The sequence below is a fragment of the Nanorana parkeri genome, unplaced genomic scaffold, assembly GCF_000935625.1.
Source record: "Nanorana parkeri isolate BGI_ZX_2015 unplaced genomic scaffold, ASM93562v1 scaffold117, whole genome shotgun sequence".
Classification (NCBI taxonomy): Eukaryota; Metazoa; Chordata; class Amphibia; order Anura; family Dicroglossidae; genus Nanorana; species Nanorana parkeri.
In genome coordinates, this window is record NW_017306385.1 from 47032 (window position 1) to 64347 (window position 17316).

A 17316-nucleotide genomic window follows, 5' to 3' on the forward strand; every position below is an offset into this window, starting at 1 on the left:
TTAAAAAATAAGAAAATAATTATAAAAAATAAACAATAATAAGATAAAAAATTATTAAAAAGTAAATAAGATAAATAAAATAAAAAAATAAATAAAATCTAAAAAAATTAAATTGATAAAAAAATAATTAAATAAATAAAAATTAAAACAATATGAAATAATTAAATTAAAAAATAAAAAGTGATTAACTTAAAAAAAATAAAGAAACAGTAAAAAAAATTGAAACTAACCCCGCCGCCCTGCCACATGGTTGTCATTCTCCATTGATGGGAAGGGCGGGGGGCGTATTGCGGAACCTGGCCTTGGGGCGGCAGGGAGAGTAAATCTGGCCCTGTGCATAGAGCAGAGCTGTGAGTGGGGCCCAGCAGGTATACCCACTACAGACTGCCTACACAAAACTAGAGGAAGGGGCGAATACAAGACCAGTCACTGCACAAGAAAAGAGAGCAGTAGTGACTGGTCTTAATTCTGGAAACTTCTGCAGTGAGGCAAAGTTTCACACTGGATTACTGCCCTGATGAGAAATACACAAAGTACACCAAGATTCAAGTAAGAACACACATGACTCATGTATTTAGGCAATATTTACTTATCCAGGAGTTCAGTTTTAAGGCTAGGTGTAGAAGGAGAAGATACAGAGAGCAGACCTGGGCACATTTAGGTAACCAGAAAAGAGTAAAGTTGTTGTGTACCCTATGCTTGGCCATATTATGCTGAGTGGTGGGCCTGTCTTAATAAGGCATATTTACAGTATATAAGGGTGCATGTGCAGACTACTGGCCCGTCCTATCTGCCCTTGTTAGATGCCGTCAATGGGACAACATGGGGGTTTGCATAGTGGGAGCATGGAGGGGGGACAGTTGGAGGTTCTGAGAGAAGGAATTGCCCCTGACAGTCCGAGGAATTTCACCAGTACAAGGTATACTATCTAACTACAATATGGGTCCATTCCAAGTTCACACACAGAGTTGAACCTTTTAACTAATATCAAACACCATATCTCCATGATGGCTAGAAATTATTTCCTTTTAACCTTAGATACATTGAAAGAATAGAAACAATGCAAATAGAAGTCATAGACCTGAAAATAACAGTTATATATATTTAATAAGTGAAGTTATACAGAATTATTTATAATCTGTGGAAACTGGCCTTGATCTGATCATGGAGATGGTAGTTTGTTTGTTCAGGGTAATTTCCCTTGGACTATGGACGTATGGATGTGTTGGCAATTATTGGAATAGAGATCTGGAATATATAATCTAACCCTATAGGTACGATTGGGACGGATGCTTGGCTTCCTTGCTTTCGGACTGCCTCCCCCCGGCGCTCCTGTCTCCTGGTTGGGTGGGGAGACTCCCTGCAGATGGATATTCAATTACCGGAAAAAGAATAATTAAGTTGGTATTTACTGCATTATAAAGATTTATGGTCAGCAGATATTAATGATTCTGATATATCTAACATCATGTAGACTACTGCAAATTGATTCTCATACCCATACAAATACTATAGGTTAACCTCTCCAAATCTTCCTGACGAAGCCTCGGCGAAACGCATTGAAGACTGGAGCAAGCACAGAATCATGGCTGAACTAATGATATATAGAACAACTATGTACAATTAATCATGCAAATAAGATATGAATATAATGAGGGCAATGACCAATATATGAATTCATAATCATGGTTTCTGTGTGGGTTCCAGGGAGGTTATTTATGTTGTATACATCTCTTTATGGTTTTTTATATGGATGAATTTTAGCATATTTATATGTATAGACATTATGAATTGAGTATATTAAAAATGGAATTTTATTATATACATGAATCAATTGACTTTATTGTTGGATCAATTCCCTGCTATTCTCCAGTGGTCACCACAAAGCCCCTTTCTTTCTCTTTCCCCCTTTTTTGATATATATTGCATATTTAGGGGTGGTGTCCCAGTTTGTGTGATGGTTCCTAATTTTTGTATTACTACAGTATATGAGGTTTCAGACATTCCTGAAACCCACAGCATACTCCAGTAATGTGCCACAAGGGACAACCTTATATAAATCCTTTAAAAAAAGACACTTTACACTGCACAAATAAGGAGCAGGAAAAATCATCAGCATTGGTGGTAAGTGGGAAGAAAAAAAAATGATGAGATCAGTGGTAATCAGGTGGAAAAACTGTCAGAGGAAAAAGTGGCTTATGGAAGAAGACATCATCATCATTGGTTGGTGATAAGTAGGAGGAAATATTGTCAGCGATAGTGTTAAGTGGGAGAAAATATAGTTAGCATTGGTGGTTAGTGGAAGGCAATGTGGTCATCATTGGTGGTCAGTGGGAGGAAAAAAATGCCCCCGTGGAAGAAAATCATGAGCATTGGTGGTCAATGGGAAGAGAGTTAGTTGTAATGAGAGGAAAAAATTGTCAGAATCTGTGGTCAGTACAAAGGAACATTGTCTGCATTGGTAGTGATTGGGAGAAAAAAAAAATGACCCAACACCATTGGTTAGTGGGAGGAACACTATCCCCTTCTTGATTAAGGTTTTGTCCAACTATTGGTGTCAGTTGGAGGACATCATCATTGTTGTTAGTATAAGGAAGGGTGTGTCCCATCAAGGGTGACAGTGAAATGAAGGTTGTTTCCTATCATTAAAGATAGGCCTGGAGCAATGGAATGGAAAGGAATAAGTGTAAGGCCTACATGACAAGAGTGGGAAGGCGAACTAGGGTAGGAAAGGGTTAAGGAATGTGGAAAAGGGGCCAGATAGAGGTCACCTAACGTATTGGTGGATATGGGGTCTTCCGGGAGGGGCTTCGCAGGGAAGGCAGGAAGGAGGTGTCTCAGGAGTTCAGTTTGCTGTCCGGCAGAAGAAGAGAAAGGTCCCATAATTGGTGCCAGCAAAAATGAAGGTTGTGTCCCAATATTGGTGTCACTGGGGAAAGGTTGTGTCCCATCATTGGTGTCAGTGGGAGGAAATGTGTGTCCTATCATTGATATTAGTGAGAGGAAATATTTGTACCATTATTGGTGACAATAAGAGGAAATTTGTGTCCCATAATTGGAGTTAGTGGGAGGAAGGTAGTGTACCATCATTGATGTCAGTTGGAGGAAGGTTGTGTCCCATCAATAATGTCAGTAAGGGAAAAATTGTGTCCCTTAATTGGTATTAGTAAGGTGAAGATTGATACCCATGGTGTCAGTGAGAGGGAGGTTGTGTCTCATCAGTGGTGCCAGCAGGAGGATGGGTGTGCCTATCATTGGTAATAAGATAATGTTATTCACTTCACCTCTCAGTGGTCTCAATGTTTTGGCTGATTGATGTATATGTGCATTTACGTATTCGATGCATGGTATTTACCTATAATAGCCTCCTTTGAAGACATCCATAAGAACTTAGACAGGTGTTGGGCGACGCCATTTTGAATGTTATGTCAGCAGCTCCAGCTGACTCAAAACTGCAACTCAAACAACACTCTATACTATTCCCCTTTGCTCCCCGCCCATCCCTCCGCTGGCAGTTACATATTAATTGATGAATGAAAAACTCTGCAAGTAAGCATTTAAAATACTTTTTTTTTCTGTGCTTTTACCTGCAATGTTTTCAGTTGTTGACCGGTTCGCTTTAAAAGATTGGCAACTATGTTACTAGATCTTCCGCTGTTTCAGTCTAAATATTTAGTATCATAAAAATGAGACTACTCTTTCATTTTGGATGATGTTTTTATAACGCAGCTCTGCCATGAGGCAGCATTTAAATATTTCAGGTTTTATTGGTCTTGTAGTTTATTTGTGAACATGTCAGTTTAATGACTCCAAACGACAGAGGAAGTGAAGCCAATTCGGCCGGCAACAAATGCTGCTGCTTTCCCAGAGGCTGATTTGTGAAGGGAAGCAGGCATTTGTGAAACTGGTTTTAAAATAAAATGCTTTTTGAAGCCTGATATTAAATTTGGATTAGCTGCAAGTTCCTAGAAACGACAACAAAGGAAGGAGGGAGGGTTACACTATAATTAAGCTGGTGCCAATGGCAACACAATTCGTTTAGAAAAGTATTTTAGTGATTAAAAATTTAGTTTTTTTCAAGTATTGTAAATCTTAACTTGGTTGGTTTCAAATTCTATCAACCAACCCGAAACAAGTGATTAGCCCATGTACAGTATATTCACATTTACATCTTTAAAGACTTGATTCCCCAGAAGGCAGAAATAGAATTAGCCGCAAAACGACCAATTTAGCTTTTGTCTAAATGTCATGGAAATTAGCTTCAAATTGTACCATGCAAGCTGCTTAGGCAAAGTTGGCTTAAAATGACTTTCTGATTAGTGATGAGCCGAACAGGTCCGAGTTCAGTTTGAATTCAATCATGGAAAAAGTTCTAATTCGAACTTGAACTCAATGCAAGTCTATGGGGGTAGAACTTTCAAAAACAAATGTCCCCTTGAAGAGGGCTTATATGCAAGTTATTGGCCATAAAAGGTGTATGGGGATCCGGGTACTACCCTGGGGGACAGGAATCAATGAAAAAAAACTTTCAACAAATACCGTTTTTAACATTACTTAAAGGGTAACAATAAAAATGTCCTATTTCTAAAGAAAAAAAAACACTTTTTTTATTTTCAAAGCGTGCAGTTCCCCCTCCCAAACAAAACAAGACTCTTCAGGAGGGACCAATTTTTTTTTTTAAAGCGTGGGGTTTCACCCCAAAAGTCATACCAGACCCTTAAGGTCTGGTAGGAATATTGAGGAGGGACCCCATGTAAAATAAAAAAAAGTGTGTGGGGTTCCCCCTTAAAGTCATACCAGGCCCTTAAGGTCTGGTAGGAATTTTAAGGAGGAACCCCACCCCCAAAAATGGGGGGGGGGGAGTGGGGTACAATATGAGAAATGTCCCCAGCACACCGAGTTCCTCCAAGGATAATCAATCGTGGGTTTATTGAAAACTCATGTCAAAATCACAAGCGCTTTCGGGGCCGCACAGGGTCCCTTCATCAGGCATTGCAATGACGATGAATGATGAAGGGACCCTGTGCGGCCCCGAAAGCGCTTGTGTTTTTGACATGCGTTTTCAATAAACCCACGATTGATTATCCTTGAAGGAACTCAGTGTGCTGGTGACATTTCTCATATTGTGTGCAATTGGCGGCGCCATCCGCAGTCATTCCGAGCACCCTTCCATGATTACAGGACTTTTCGGTAAGGAGTGCAACAAGCCTTTTCCATCATAAAATGTGAGGTCCCCCCTAAAATTCCATACCAGACCCTTGTTTAGCACATAGGCTGGGCAGGGCTGGAAAGGGGGGGGGGGAAGCGAGCGCCTCCCCCCTCCCTTCCATACCAGGCCACATGCCCCGCCCCTGGAAAAGCACCTTGTCCCCATGCCGATGGGGACAAGAGCCTCTTCCCCACAGGCCCTGGGGTGCTGGTTGTGGGGGTGCAGGCAGGGGGCTTATTCACATCAGGGTACCACTTTAATAAAGAGGCACCCAGATGCCGCCTCCCCCCCTTGTGACTGGGTACCTACCCATTCACTAAAGGGTTAAATAAAATTGTAAATAAAAAGTCCAGACTTTTAAAAAAAATCGTTTATTTGGAAAAAAAACTAAAGACATGTTTTTGACAAGTCTATTATTTAAAAAAACAAAAAACAAAAATTGATTCACCAATGTAATCCAGGGTCAATCACGACGTCCAGCGTTGTCCACGAAGACGACGACTCAACGAAATAAAAACTAAAACAATAGAAAACAAATAGAAATAATTTTAAAAAGAAAAAAAAAACGACCGCTGTCCCGTTCACTTGCGACGAACACCCGCCGCATAATGTCATTTTGACAAATGCCGGTAACATATAAACATTTTGGCGGAGCTAGCACTGACAGCTAGCTACGCCCAACTGTTTACAGTTGCGACAGGTGAGCCATGATTGGAAAGAGTCATCATGACTTTGCCCAATCATGACTTTACTGTTCTCTGTGCCCTGGCTGGGAAAAGTCTTGCACCTGACCTTTAGCCAATTAGGGATCACAAGGCACAGTGCCCTTTGTGTGAACAGCCCGCCGAACACCCTGACAGTTCGTGTGATCGGCGAACACACAAACTGCTGATGTTCGAGTCGGACTCATGTTCGGGCCGGACATGAAACCTAACACTAATTCTGATCACATGGCTTTGTTAGAAAACAAAGCCATGTCAATGAGAGCTGCCACTATTCTTTCTAGAAGTACTAAAAGACAACAACCAAGTGAAAACGAAATAATATAAAATAGTACTAAATATACTTTTACATTTTTTGTCCATTTATATGAAAGCTAGGGTTAGGGTTCCTCAGTATCTAATGTGATGTTCCCACGTAATGAGGGGCTATTTTTTGGCATACAAACACATCTAGGATGGTTGAAAGAAGCTTTCCTTACCCTCAAGAGATATTTAAAGCCAACTGTAACACTTACAGGGTTATTCACAAAAGGGTGAAGAGTTTGGAGAAGGCAGGAGAAGAGAACAATTTAGGACAACATAGCTGATCTGGAAAGTGAGCTGAATTGGAGAATGTTTCCAAACCAGCTATGTTGTCCTAGATTCTTCCCTTCTCCCGCCTTCTCCACACTCTTCACCCTTTTGTGAATAACACTGTTATGCTGGGTTCACACCTAGGCGTATCGAATATGCGCGTTTGTCGTGCGATTCGCTGTAAAAAAAACGTGTGACAAACGCGCGTTTCCGAGGGCTCCTTGGCTGTATCCCAATGGAAACGCGCGACAAAAACGCACCAAAGAAGCTCCTGTACTTCTTTGGGCGAAGGACGTTTTGTAGCGCATTCATACGGCCTGTAATACGCCCAGGTGTGAACCATAACCATAGGAAATAATGGGATTTCGGTGTTTGAGCGTTTTGCAGAGCGTAGGAACGCGCTACAAAACGCCCAGGTGTGAACCGGCCTTAAAGTAGTAATAAACTCTCAAACTTGTTTTCAATAATAAATCCAGATCAAACCCATATACATTGTCCAGCAAACTATTTCTTTGCAGGGCAATGTATATAAAAGTATTAATGCATATAAAGCATTTCTCAAGCACCCACTGTCATCATAGACTGGAATTTCAGGGAAGCTGGGCTGAGCAAGTTGGAGCTGTTTGGAACAACTCTAATTTGCTCAGCTTCCCTGAAATTCATGCCTAGTAGACATGTGCACTGGAAAAAAATGTGTTTAGTTTAGTTTCGCTTTGATTCGCATTTTGTGTTATTTCATTTTTCGGGATTCGGGTGTGAAAGCCAATTCGGATTCGGAAATTCGGATTCGGACGAAATTCGTTAGCGGTAGTTCGTTTCATTTTCGTTTCTTATTTGTTTCGTTCATTTGTTCGTTCGTTCCAGCAAAGTGACATTTGAGGGTGGAAAAAATGTTTTTCTCCTTCTCTAATGTCACTTTGCTGCAACGAACGAACAAACGAAACGAAACGACCGTTCAAGCGAACTACCGCTAATGAATTTCGGAAACGGAAATTCAGATTCATTTGCATTCGTTATATCTGTAATTCGGATACGTCAGAATGTCAGAATTTCCGAAAAAGTCGTCCGGATTTAGTTTCGGAACAAAACGAATTGCACTTGTCTAATGCCTAATACAAGATCACAAAGGACAGAACAGTGTCCAGCAAATGTCCATCTACTAGCTTGAAAAGGGGAGCAGGAAGAAGGGGGAAAGCAGAAGAGTGGTTTGCCTTTCTGTGCCTGTATGTTAGTGGAGATAGATGTCACCAGCACACCAGAATAATTTGAAATCAAAAATGTGCATTTATTGAAACGTCATGTCATCAGAACAAGCGCATTCGGGGCCACGCAGGGTTCCCTTCATCAGGCTCAGCAATGACAATGTGCTCAAACCTCACACAACATTATATAGACAGACAGGGTCACTGTATGTTTGTGGAGACACACACAGCTTACTAGCACACACAAGGGTGGCTCCATATGACCCTGCAAGGGAAAGGAGCAGTGGCGGAACTACCACCATAGCGACCGATGATACGGGGCCCGCGGCACTGGGGGGGCCCCCGGATCCCCGCTGCTCTCCCCCGCTTGTACGGGCTGAGGCAGCGGGGATCTGAAAAAAAATGGACGGCATCGGCTGTGTACGTGGCCGAGTGGAGGATCGGTAAGTATCATTGATATTATATTTACCGATCCTCCGTGTGCAGCACAAACAGTGGAGTGATCGTCTGATCACTCCAGTGTTTGTAAATAACTGGGGACACATAGTACTATGTGGTACATGAATTTAACTGTTGCAGCGCATGGCAAAGCTTTGTGACGCATTGCCATGCGTTGTAATACCTTGTGTTGTAATTAAATATACGCCTGTATCATTTTATCACAACACAAACACCAACACAGCGCAAAAACCATTTATAACATAAATCGCTTATTTACAGTTTAGCGTTCCTTCATATTTTTTATAATCCCCTTTCCTCAGCCTCTCATTGGTGTGGCAGTATTAAAGTAAAGTGTTAGGCCTCATTCAGGCGCCATTCAGACCAGGGCGGAAGCGTTTCACCGTGGTTTCCGCACTATTTTTGAAAGAGCATTTTTGGCTGTTTTAAAACGCGTTTCAGTGTTGAAATGCATTTCATTTAATTTAACAATCAACAACGTGCTGATCAGCGCATTTCTATGAAAATGGGGTGGGGGGTTTCGTTGTGGGGGGGCTTAAAATTTTTGCTATGGGGCCCTGGGATTTCTAGTTACGACCCTGGAAAGGAGCCACCCTAAAACAGGGTATCGAGTCCAGTTCTTAGGGGATCAGCTGATTCTGGAGGAAATTAAACATTTTAATCATCAAGGGGCAGCATCCATTGTAAGTGATTTCATCAGCATTTGAAACTTAAAAACCTTTTGACTTCCAGAAAAAACACCAACAACTACTTGCAAGTAACCTATTGTCTGGTGTGAGCAGAGTTTCTGACTAGATAAAGAAATAAAAGACAATACAGTTTATTGAGAACACACCAACATGAATAACACAAAACATATAACAATAATACAAGATGGTGAAACACGCATGTAGATTGACAACTTAATGAAACTAGTTAGCCTAACTATATACAAAATATCAGATATATAACTGGGAACGTACAGGACCTTAAACTTGGCAGAGGCATGGAAGCAGGCAGGGCAGTTCATATAATGAGGCAACCTGAGGCAGTTGCCTAAGGTGGTAACTCACTGGGTCACGTGACCTTTCCAGCCAGAGCATCCCAGTTTGCTAAGAGCTCTTAGCAACCTGTGATGCTCTGGCTGGCATCCCACCCAGCTCCTGGCTGACCAGTGACGTCAGTGAGCTGGGCGGGATGCTGGACAGAACCTGTGCACGCCCCCTCCCGGTTGTTGGAAATGGAACAGCATACTGATTGTATTTCTGACGTTTAGAGATGTAATATTGTCTGTTGAGCACTAAATGGCGCTGTGGTGCAAAGCTAGTCTATGCTATTTGTCTATGTGATACAGAGGAAGTTATATCTGTATATATATTTTCTTCTCTGTGATCTATATGTTTCCTGTTTTGATGCTGTATTCACAGTTGCGATCCTGTATACATGTATGCAAAGTTCTTCTAAGCAAGTAAAACTTAATTCAGCATTCCTCAAGACCTCAGTGCTTTATCTAAACACATAACCAACACCAGTAACATGCACCACCAGCAAACAAAGGAATGGGTCAGGGATGCCTGCACTGACATCACTGACCCTATATGGCCAGATGGCCATTTTAGGTCAATGTCATTGAGCAAATAAAGCAACGTGGCCATATAAGATCAATGGCATCACAGCATCCCACCCCTTTGCTTATGTGTAGCTGCAAGGCTGACTGGGTTGCAGTGGATGGAGCACCCTTTGGGGTTCAGAGAAGCTTAGGTTCAGACTGGGTTTAGTCTGAACATGAGCTCATCCCTATGTTAACCTTGTACAGTGAACAGAACATGCTACCATGGATTAAGTGCAACATAATAATACAAAAAAAAGGTAACTTAACTGTTAACTGTAATTTGAAGGAATATTTATCTGTAGAGGAGCAACGGTAATGTGGGCTAAAATAGCCGGGCACGTGTGTATAGAGGTAAGTTGGGGAAGGGCAGTAGATACATGTTGGCCATTCAACATCCCTTTATAGTACAGTAAGCACTACCTATAGCACAAACAGTACATGTTTTGCAGTTGAAGCCTCTTGGCATTATAAAAGTTACATTTTATTCTCTGCAAAAATTTATGTTCACTAAGTAGCAGAGTATGATATCATAGACTGGATTTCCTGTAATAGCTCGCTTTGCTGGAATTTGGTCGTTAAAGTAGTGGTGAAATCTATTTTTCCGTTTCTGAGTGCCAGTCTCTAACCTACCATGCCAGCTGGAATCCAGAAAGCTCCCAGTAACAAACAACTATATTGGAGAGGATTTGGTGAGGCACCACCTCCCGAAATACACAAGAGTGAGTGTAACGCTTGGCTATACAATGCCTGGACACACCTCAGGGGAAGAAACACTTCAGTCTGTTCAAACTCTAACATATATATTGCAAAAATTGTGAAAACCAAGAAAAAGAGGAAGTGACCGATGATACATCCGTGTCTGGAATTCCAAAAGACAAAGACCAAGGAGCTGTGACCTCCCATAGTGATTGTTGATGTATTAGGGGAAAGCATAGCGTAAATCCTTTGTTGTAATCTGTGGTTTTGGGTTTGGTTGACACCACATTATGACATCACAATGATTCATCTAGTGATTTACAGATATTATGGTTTGATTTCATCGGGAGTAGAGCTAGAAGAATGAGACCTTCTCCTTAGACATGAGAAATATACAGTGAGTAAGGTATCCGGTTAAGGAAAAACTCCTTTAAGAATGATTTGTATCTAAATAGGACACATAACCTAACCCCATTATAATTTCGGTGGTAAATATGTTTTCCATGCTACCTCAGTGCTTTTGGTTTTGAATTGAGAACTTTGGCATTGAAGACTTGTAAAATTGTAATGTATTACTTATTATCATAGAAAAACACCCCTGCACTAAAATACCCACAAACTTAAAGCGACCCTGTCCCCAATTCAAAAAAATGCTGGTAAAAGCACAGAAGTATCAAGTATTTTTCTTTTCCAAAAACTATTTTTTGACTAGTAAAGTGCCCCTGAACTAGCAAATTTATCTACTTAGGAAGAGTGAACTTCTTAGCACAGTGACGTTCCTCCTTGCACATCATAGCCTTCACCTTGCTCGTTCACCTCTCTCTTCACCTCCCAACATAACCTTTTATGTAGCTGCCAGGGGAGGAGGGGTAGGGGAATACTATAGAGTGTCATTTCGGTGACAGCTCTGAGTCTGCTGAGGCTGCCAACATCACACTCAAGACGGCAGCACCCAGCAACAGTCCAGGGCTTTGGTATGTCTACAGGAGAGAGGCTTTTACAGGTAAATTTCAAGTGAATAATACGTTAAATTAACATTTTATCATATAGGAAGATTGTTGTTAAAATCATTGGCCTGGTGACAGGGTCTCTTTAAGCCTTAATGGCCAACCCTTAATAATTGCCTTAAGTGGTATAACATGCCCCAAACACCCTAATATGTTTTCCCTAATAACTTCCCTCTCTTTTAACTCCTATATTATTAAAGTGCATCTATACCCAAACTGTTTAGTTGTGGAAAGAATGGGGAAAGGTTAAAACTTGACAGATTTTACTACTATCCAGAGCTCCATAAGAAAGATTTTCCCTCACTTCTTATCCTGAGGACAACCCTTTTACCAGACAGTAAGTGAAAGAATAGTTAGATAGATAGATTTACCGAAGCCTCAGCAATTGAACCGAGGCCGATTCACTTATCCTTAAAGGAGAACTATGGGGTTAAGGCTTTTCCCCATAGTTCTCCTTAGGGTAACAGGAGGACACAAACTAGTGTCCTCCTGTCACCCTAGGCTCAGTATACCGCGAGCTGCAGCTCGCGTTATACTGAGACGCTGCAATATACTGCGAGCTGCTGCTCGCGGTATACTGAGACGCCACAGCTGAAGCGGATCCCGACAATTATGTCTGGATCCGCCCAGCTGCGTGACTGACAGCTGGCTCTGCCTAACTAGAGGCAGAGCCAGCTTTACCCGCCCCCTCCCCCGTCCGTTCCGCCAGTCAGTGCTGGCGGATCGGAGCGGGGAGGGGGGAATCCAGCCCCTCCCCTGTCACGGCAGAGAGTCGTGACAGGATCGAGAGGTGAGCGAACACATTCCGGCCGACCTGTGACAGTCTCATTGTCACAGGTCGGCTAGAACTATGAGATGAGTGAAAAGCACTCATCTCATAGTTCTCCTTTAATGCTAGAGATTCATCCATCCCTAATGATTGATAGATGGAAGGATGGATAGATAGATGGAAGGATAGATAAGATGGATAGATAGATAGATAGATAGATAGATAGATAGATAGATAGATAGATAGATAGATAGATAGATAGATAGATAGATAGATAGATAGGATAGATAGTTTCAGGTACCTATGAGCAGAATGAATGACCTTTGCACTTTCTTTATCTTTATCTTTTGGGAATTCCGGCAGCAATATTTTGTATACAACAAGAAGGATTCATTGTTTGTTTTTCTTCTCAGAGAGTGCTGTAGTACACTGGAAAGATAGGCCTGGGGCCGGGAAACGAAGGGGGAATGAGCAGAAGGCCTTCATGACAATTGTGGGAAGAGGAACCTGCACATGAAGGGGTTTAAAAAAGGTAGAAAGTATGGTTGGGGATGGGCACTTACTGGTTTTGGTGAAAGAGGTTGGCTAGGAAGGCCTTCGAAGAGAGGTCTGCGAGGAGGAGTCACACAGATTCAGTTGGAGAATGTCAGATGAGAGGCGAGCGTCCCTATGGAGTTGTTTTCATGTGGATTGGATTGACTAGTCATGGCAGTTGCTTGGCAATTTGAATCCTTGAAGGCATTTTTGGCTGCAGGTGATTTTGACAAATTAATGGTGGACCCATCTTCGGTGTGGGTGTTCTCCATGTGGTGAAGTCCAACAATTGCGACTGGGTAATAGGGACCAATGTGGGTCTGCGGTCAATTAATAACATCCACAAAGTGGTGTATGGCGGCTGGGGGCATCAGGTACAAAATGTAGCCGCAGATGCAAATTTGTTTTATGGTTCATAGTGCCTTCAAGGACCTGAAAGCAGAGAATTATATATGGTCTGGTTATTTGTTACTGCTGGTTATTTATAAATGTTATTTATACTGGTTGTGTTAATAAAAAGCTGCTGTGGCCATTGAACTCCATCCCATGGTGTAGTGGTATTATTTAGTACAGGGGGAGCATTTAGGGAGCGCTACCTTAGTCATGAATGGACTGTTGTAGTAGCAGTGATCTCCATAGTTATATTATTCACTGATATGTTCTTGTTGCTTTCGGTAAAATGCGAGAAGTTCACACATTATTTTTATCAGCTGGTGTAAATGTGTGGAATGGGTGGCAGGCTCCGGATTTAGTAACACATTATGCACGAAGAGCTTCTTCTGTGGAAACCTGAAGATAACATAACTGGTTTCATGGCCATCTGCTTATCATTCAAAACAGCTAATTAAGCCGGTAAAATGTAAAAATAGATTTATATTTTGACAGAGTTTTTTTGAACTCTGGTTATTATGCAGCAGAAGCAGATTTCGAGTTTCAAAGTGGACCTGTCATATTCCCCATTTAGGACAAAGTGATCGAACCCCTTGATAGCCTACATCCTGCTCATGCTAACTTTCATCACCCTCCTCTGCCACCCAGTTCACCTGCTGGAGTCCCGAATACAAGGCCCTGTGTTGGGCTAGGGGGTTACACAGGGCTAAGAACCCAACCCCATTAGACAGTGCTAGGGCCTGGTGATTGGCTGTTCAAGTGCTGTGCACTGCATAGGAAATGGTCACATGCTCCTCCACTCCTGGACATCCTGGGTATTTTACAGGTTGGTGAGCAAAACAGTGAGGTAATACGGGAAATATATCTAAAGTCGAAAGAGCGGGCTATTAGCTGAACTTGTTACTTTTCGCCCTGATTGGTCAAAGTAACCAACTTACTTTAAAGTCCAAATTATTTTCAGTTTATATTAGCTAAATACTATCCAAGTACATCAAAACAAAAGGTGTGCAAAGTCTAACTGTTGTTTTTTTTAGAAAGCAGCCACAGCCAGAGTAGTAAAGTCTGTCTACTGCCAGAATGCTGCAGAGAAAGACCCTTGCTCTTCCTGTCAAAGCAGTTGTGTCTCTGCTGAGGTCCAACATGCCCTCTGCTGAGTCAAAACTATAGCTCTCCAATCAGCAAAACTCCTGCTCACTCCTGATTGGAGAGCTCCAACTCGGACTTAGTAGATTTCACACAGAGAGCAAGAGTCATTCTCTGCAGCAAGTTGGCAAAAGACAGACTTAACTTCTCAGGCTGTGGCTGCTTTCTAAAAAAAAAACATCAGTTAGACTTTGCACACCATTTGTAAGGTACTTACCAGGAAGCCCTTAGGAGTTCCTCATGGCCCTGCCCTTAGGATTGTGTGAAAACATGCTCTAACCAGGGGGCACATACGTATGGGTGGTCACACGCACACATGCTTGCATGCATGGATATGCATGCGGACGTGTGCGTGTATGACACTGGCTTGTAATCTTGACCCTGCTTCTGACTATGAATTTAGCATCCCATCTGTGCATCTGCTCCTTCTGTGTATGACCCCGGTCTGTGACTTCGACCTCAATTATCTGCTCATCCCATACTCTGCAGTCCTCCTCACCTGGTGCCTCTGGCCATATCGGGTCCAGTCTCCAGTTGTTGCGGTTGCCTGCCCAGTTCCTGTGGCCGTATCATCCTGTTCATGGCACTTGAGCTTCAATGCAGAGCACCGTCAGTTCATCTCATCGGCACTCGTGTTTCCCTTAGTCCTCCTTCTGCCTGTGAACATCTCTAGGGCAGTCGGACTAGTGGTGCAACGGTAGCCCCTTGTTCAGCCCCAGCTCAGTCTCCATCCAGGTACGTGACACTGTTTGTTTTGATGCACTTGGAATGTTTTAAGCTGATTTAAGCCGAAAGTTAATTTGGGCTTTAAAAGCAAAAGTACAACATTGCTATAAAATAATGTATGCTCCCCAAAGACCATTCTTTGCCCTCTGATGCATCTGTACACTTCCAGGAAACAATTGGGGTTTCGCAGCGCAGCTGATGTCCTCCTTCAGTTTGGCGCATGCATCCTGTGACCTCTTGGGCTGTAATTGAAAACCGGGACCACTGTGGTTTCAGGCCCTTCTCCACCATTAGGAGCTCTCACTTAGATTCTTCAGCTCAGGTGAGCCCGCATTACCTGCCAGGGGCACAGTAACAAAGAGAAAAAATGGTTACACAGCAGAGTCTCAGGAATCTGCATAAGGCCTTGGTACGAGCATTACAGTGGGCAGAGAAGTGGACACACATCTGCAACATTTTTGGATTAATTGAAGCATATGTTAAGACAACACTTTTTTATTTTTCAACAAAGTAGAAAATTGTTAAGATCACTTAATTTTTTTTTTATGATGTGATGTCTGTATCCCATTAAGGATATTTTGATATGACAATTTGATAAGAAAAATGGTCATCAGGACACATTTTCCCTCCCAGAGGAGACACAGACAGCAATAACAACATAGCAGGGGTTCTAACCCTTCCTCACCCTATCCAAAACTAAAAAAAATTTCCCTGATTGGATTTGCCCTTTAACACTCACTACCTGACAAGTCACTGACGAGGAACAGGAAAAAAAAAAGCACACATTCAGACAGTACAATGAAGCCAGGAGCTAGATTTATCATGTTCCTATCCCCACAAATTCACTTTAACTCATTCCTATGCAATTACATCTGCCACAGAGTGACAGGTTCTTTTTTTTTATTGCATTGACAAAAGGGATTTGAATACACATGGGAATTCTAGGTAGAAATTCTTCAACTGAAGCTCATTTTCTCAAGCCATCTTTTTGTCCATGACAAGTCCTTCTTCTTGTTGACTGGAAACAGAGCTTAGTAAAAGTGGGTTCAGATCGTGGTGATAACCTTGATTCAGAAACATAACTATAAGGTACTTGTGAATTAATAACCCTCATCTGTCTATACTGGATATCAGTAAATGGCTGTGTAATGCTGAGAGTATGATTGCAAACAGGTGGTTGTCACAATACTTCATGTTGAGTCTCATGCACTGATGGTAAAGAGAAGGTCTGCATTTTCTGACATATTCTGAGTGATCTGTGCTATATCACATCATTTACTTGTAATCTCTTCTATTGCAGATCGGTCTGTCTTCAAGGCAAATGCAATGGCTTTATCTCTTCCGTGGGGAAAGCAAATACAATTTTCTGATGCATCATTAGGGGGATCACTAGCAGGAGGAAGTAGGTCCTGATCCCCCTGTATAGCTCTTTAGTTATCACTAGCGGGATCACCAGCAAGAGGAAAGAGGTCTTGGTCCCCCTACATATTAGGTCTTAGTTATCAATAGGGATGCACAGATACCAGTTTTTCAGTATCGTGTACGAGTACCGATATTTTTTTTCCGGTACTCACTGATACCGAATACCGATACCGGAAGTCCCATTAGGGAAGCCGGGCGGTGTGTAATGACTCGCCACATGGCACTCGATTAGCAGGGAAGCCGTCTCCATGCTCCCTCGTCACCAAGTGATGAGGAAGCATGGAGCCGGCGTTCTGGCCAATCAGGAAGCCGGGGGGCGGGTAATGACTCACCGCCTGGCTTCCTGATTGACCAGCTTACCAACCAATCAGGAAGCTAGCCGGCGAGTCATTACAAGCTTCCCGGCTTCCTGATTGGCCTGGCATTGAGCATGGAGCCGGCTTCCCGGCCAATCGGGAAGCCAGGCAGCAATGAATGACTCACTGTCCTGCTTCTTGATACCAGAAGCTCGGGATTCGGGCTAGGAATTGGAGCATTTGGGCGAGTACGAGTGCTCGCCCAAATACTCAGTATAGGTACCGATACTAGTATCGCTATCGCACCAATACCGATATCGCACCATCCCCAGTTATCACTAGAGGGATCACCAGCAGGAGGAAGAAGGTCTTAATTCCTCTACATGGATCTTTAGTGATCACTAGAGGAAAGAGGTCCTGGTACCCCTATATAGATCTTTAGTTATCACTAGAGGGATCATCAGCAGGAGGAAGGAGGCCCCAATTCTCCTACATAGAACTTTAGTTATCACTAGAGGGATCACCAACAAGAGTAAAAAGGTTCTGATTCTTCTATATACTGTAGATGCTTGGTTCT